The sequence below is a fragment of the Populus euphratica genome, unplaced genomic scaffold, assembly GCF_000495115.2.
Source record: "Populus euphratica unplaced genomic scaffold, PopEup_1.0 scaffold201.1, whole genome shotgun sequence".
Lineage (NCBI taxonomy): Eukaryota > Viridiplantae > Streptophyta > Magnoliopsida > Malpighiales > Salicaceae > Populus > Populus euphratica.
The window spans coordinates 249,454-255,104 of record NW_011500084.1 but is presented as its reverse complement, the minus strand read 5'-3'; positions in this window follow the sequence as shown (position 1 = coordinate 255,104).

The window sequence follows — 5,651 nt, the reverse complement described above, 5'->3', positions numbered from 1 at the left end:
ATACCAATCTACACTAGCAAAGGAATTTGAAGAGATTAAAATCACCCATCTAGGAAGAGAAGGGAACCATTTTGCGGATGCTTTGGCCACATTAGCAGCTATGACTACCATTGACCTCTAGTATAAGCTACAACTTGTACACATTGACATTAGAAATTACCCAGCTCACTTAAAAGAGAAATAGGCGAAATGAATCTCTTCTCTATAAAAACCCGAACTAGAATCACATCCCCACACTAGGGGCAAACATAGATATTTCATGACAAGTTTTACGTGTTAAAAATGGGATGAAAGCTTGTTGATTTGAAAAAATAAGTTAAAGCATTTAACAAAAGCATGAAAAAGAAGGCAATGACAAATCATACATTTTGGAAAAAGCTACTTGAAAAAGTCAAAGACTTCTTCTCAAAGATATGATAAGTAAAAAAGAGGCAGCATGAAAAACAAATCCAGCATACGACTTCCAAAGCAAGCTCATGTCAAGAGAGAGTTTCATGAAATAGAAAAAGATAATAGGACCTATGTTTCAAAACCAAGATTGTGGAAAAAGAAAAAAACATTGGGTTAATGATGACAAAGAAGCGGTTCTGATCATGGAATAAAAGGAAGATGAGATGAAGCCTACCGTTAGTAAAATCTTTAAGAAATGAAAAGATCAACCTTGCCATCAGGAAGCCTTGAGTTTTCAAACCCTACGATCGGGAATTGTCAAGAAGCACCAAGTTTTCCAACCCTTCTCTTATCATCCTTTCAAGACTTTGCCAAGTAAGTCTCATTTTTCACACTTATCACATCACATCTTCCAGTTGGGTAGGTCACCCATTATAATGAGACCAAATTCTCCATATTTCTTATCTGGGTAGGTCACCCATGACAATGAGGCCATTATTCCACTTGGGTAGGTCACCCATTACAATGAGACCAACATTTTCCTGGGTAGGTCACCCATTACAATGAGACCATTTCTCTATATATTTTATCCAGGTGGGTCACCCATGATAATGAGGTCATTCTTCCATTTAGGTAGGTCACCCATTACAAAGAGACCATTCTTTCCTTTTTCTTAAGTAGGTCACCCATTACAATAAGACCACACTACACATATTTTTTTACTTCTAGTTGAATGAGGTCGCCAGATGGGATCTCAGGTGGCTTTGGTTAAAGGGAATCACCAGATGAGATTTCAGGTTGACCGAGTTACGCATATTTTTTAGTTTTGCTTAAAAGAGATCGCTAGATGAGATCTTAGGTGCCTTTGGTTAAATGAAATTGCCAAATGGGATTCCAGGTTGACCGAGTTACATATATTCTTTGGTTTTGGTTAAAAGGGATTGCTAGATAGGATCTCAAGTGGCTTTGGTTAAAGGGAATCGCCAAATGGGATTTCAGGTTGACCGAGTTACACATATTCTTTGGTTTTGCTTAAAAGAGATCGCCAGATGGGATCTGAGGTGGCTTTGGTTAAAGGGAATCACTAGATGGGATTTCAGGTTGACCGAGTTACACATATTCTTTGGTGTTGGTTAAAAGGGATCGCTAGATGGGATCTCAGGTGGCTTTGGTTAAAGGGAATCGCCAGATGGGATTTCAGGTTGACCAAGTTACACATATTCTTTGGTTTTGGTTAAAAGGGATCGTCAGATGGGATCTCAGGTGACTTTGGTTAAAGGGAATCGCTAGATAGGATTTCAGGTTGATCAAGCTGCATATATTCTTATTTCTAGTTGAATGAGGTCGCTAGATGGGATCTCAGCTAGCTTTGCTTAAAGGGAATTGCCAAATAGGATTCCAGGTTGACCGAACTACAAATATAGTTTTTGGTTTTGCTTAAAGGAGGTCGCTAGAAGGGATCTCATATTTCAGTTTTGGTTAAAGGAGGTAGCCAGAAGGGATCTCATACTTCAGTTTTGGTTAAAAGGAATCACCAAATGGGATTCCAGGTTGACTGAGTTGCAAAATAAATTTTTTGGTTTTGGTTAAAGGAGGTCGCCAAAAGGGATCTTAGGTTAACTCAACCGTAACACCGATATTAGCTTTGGCTAAAGTAAATTGCCAGATGAGATTCCAGGTTGGCCAAACTACAAAAATAGATTTTTTAGATAAAAGAGATCGTTAGAGGGGATCTTGGATGAAATTCTTATTAGTACTCAAAAGTGCATTTTTATCATGCTTTTATATCATCATTTTGCACTTGAAGTATCAATAACTCCTTAACTAAATCATGTTTTATAATAATATATCTAATAATATAAGATACCTTTAATTTGTGGTAAATTTTCATTTTAAATGCAGGCCTATCACATAAATGAAAGGATTGATTGATGACTTTTAGAACTTAAATTGCAAAGGCAAAGCGATGACCAAACTTAGAAAAGAGATGCTGCAATCCAAACTGGAAAACTGTTCGGTAATTGGGTCATATCTTGAGATGTAGATCTCATATTTAGGTCTACATTATATGCATGGAAAGGTAAGACATAGGCCTACAACTTTCATATGGAGCACAAGATCTAAAAAGGCCATTTGCAAGTCCAAATTGTAGCAACAATAAAGAAGCCCTAATCTGTCCTCCAACCCAAGCACTGTTCAGTATTTTGGCCATATCCGAAGTTCTATAAGTTAAAATGAGCTCAATTCTTTACACAAGAAAGCTGAGACAATTGTCTACAACTTTCATGTTTTCGAGTGACTCCAATTTTTACGTTATCAATGACGTTTTGGGCAGACAAGAGAAGATAAGGATTGTTACCCACTCATCAATTAGTCATCAAATCAATAGTTCCCAATTTTAGCCTATAAAAGGAGGCATTTGCCATGCATTTAGGCATGTTGGTCTCCAGATCAAGATCATGCTTTTCTTTTTCTCTTTGTATTTTTTGTAATGTGTATGCTTTGCTTTCATTAATATCAAGTTTATGCCTTTCATTTCCTTTTCTTTACTTAGTTAACTTCTATCTTATTTATGTTCTTATTTTGTTTATCTATTTTTCTTTCTTTCATTATGTCTAGCTAAGTTTATTATGTCAAGGTGAAAAGGTTACACTAATGGTGTAAGAATAAGTATAGTATAAACTTAATATGGACTTTAATGTTTGATACTAACATGTTTTATATTTGCTATCTTACTCACTCTTTAATACTTTGCTTGTTAAATGATTAATCTTGATTTATGTTGTATAACACTTGGTACAACAAATGCTTGGCACTTTCATAGCCCATAATGTATGGTATAACCGACACCTGAGCTATGAAAGGAACTTGATTTGTTGTTAACATAAGTTATAATCATGAATGCTTGACGAGATTTACAAGTATTAGCATTAATAGAATAAGATGACTAATGTAATCATGTTAATAATCTATAATCTGATTGGAACCTCCTTTGAGTGTGGTTTCCAATTGAATAATAAGAGTTTATATTATACTTATTTGACATACCATTAGTGAATCCTCTAACCTTGACATTTGTTATTATCATTGTTTAATCGTAACATTAACATTCCATGCAAGGTGACTGAATAAGGAGAAGACATAACACCAACGCGGCAGAGAAAAGGAAGAACAACCACAGCCAGCCGCAACCACCATCAGGAACACAGCAGTCGAGCTCCTCCACCACCAAGCCGTCCCCATCATCTCCTCAGCAGCGATGACCTTAACAGAAGCAAGCCACCTCCTCTCAGCTTCTTCACCGACCAACAATAGTCCTTCCTCTAGTGGCGCCACAGAAGCAGCCCCATTTCCAACCGAGAATCGACTACTGAGCTGCAACCAGCAGAGAACAATGAAGCAGAGAAGAAGACGAAACCAAGAACAAAGCAAATCCAAAACAGAAACAAACAGATCCATGAACTAGTAAGAAAAAAACTAAAACCAACTGCCTTGTGTATTTTTGGGTTTTTTCAGGTGACAGTGACTCTCACCACCGACGTAGGAAGACAGAGGGGAGAAAAGGCCGAGCCAGACCCCCTGTTCCCCATTCTTGCGGCGGCGCCTGAATCCACGCGCTGCCACTGTTCCGGCAGCTTCGAGAGGTCCTTTACAATTCCTGGATGTTTAGGTGTCTGTTTCTGTAATTTTCACATTTTCACATGATGGAAAATGTCTATAGAATTACTGTTAGTATTTTTATTTAATTTCTGTTGTTTTGTAATATGTAAAACTGATGCATAGTAAAAAGGGGTTTACTTTGTGTGTTTGTTTTTTTATGTTATTGAATTATAAAAATAAAAAAGATAAAAAGAATTAAATGTTTATTTTGAATATGATTAAATATCTTAAGGATAAATAAAATCAAGTTATATTTTCCATGAAAATGTAAGAACAAGTTTCTACATGTATTATGGGATTTAATAACTGATTTATTAAAACCTTAGAATTTAATTAATATTTCAAATTTTTAAATCACATCAAACCATAACGCAGCTTACCTGAGGTAGGGTGTGCTAGGGGTGCTAACACCTTCCCTAGTCACAACTAGTCCCTTACCTCTCGAATCTCTAGCAACGACTAGTACATCTGGGTTTCCTAGTAACCCTCCATTTAATACGAGGTGGCGACTCCAACAAAAATCACTGAATTACTGCGTGGGGGACGTGCGACACTAATTATATTTTATCACTTATGACATGTTGAAAAATTGACCCACACTTTTATTGGGTCCTAGGAGTCACTGTTCTTAGGACAAACTCTCAGTCAAATTTGGATGTTCGATATTGTCAGATCAAGAAAACCTTTTTGACCACCAGATCATTGCTAGATTCTGTTATCTAAAATGATTTCATCTCACTTTGAATCCTTCATCAAATTTGTAGTATAGGACACGTCGATGAATTTGCACTTTTGAATTGTTTGATTTTAATATCAGAAGATCAAGATATTCCTATTTGAAATCTAGCGTGGAAACATAGAATCTTGCCGTGAGAAGGTTTCCAGCCGAGTTTGGTTGCAATTATGTTATTCAAAATGATTTTATCTCACTTTGAAGGCTTTATAAAATTTGTAGTCCAAGACACGTAGATGAATTTGGGCTTTTGAATTGCTTGATTTCTATATCAAAAGCTCAAGATATTCCTATTTGAAAAACATAGAATCTTCTAGCGAGGAGGTTTCCAACCAAGTTTGGTTGCAATTCTGTTATTCAAAATGAATTTATCTCACTTCAAATACTTATCAAACTTGTAGTCCGGGACATGTAGATGAATTTGAGATTTTGAATCACTTGATTTCAATATCAGAAGCTCAAGATATTCCCATTTGAATATCTAGTGTGAAAGCGGGGATTCCTGTAGCGAGAAGGCTTTTTGCTCAAGTTCACGAGCCTGATTCGAGGGGTTTTTTTGGACCAAGGATTGAATTGAAAAGTGCTAAAATGAGAGATTTAATTGAAGAAGGATATTGGAAGCTGGAGAGGGGGTTGGAACATTATAAATGATGGGATTTCTACCACATCGAATAAGGAAAATCACACTTTTGTGCGGCTATAATTCATAGGAAACAATAGCTTTTGATAGTTGTAAAATGCCATAAAGAGAAGAACCTCACCATAATCTAATGGCTAGGATTTTATCCTTAACATATATGGCTAGGATGATGTGTTAATGTTGGAAAGAAATCACTAGAATCAACAGATAATCAATTAGAATATTGTA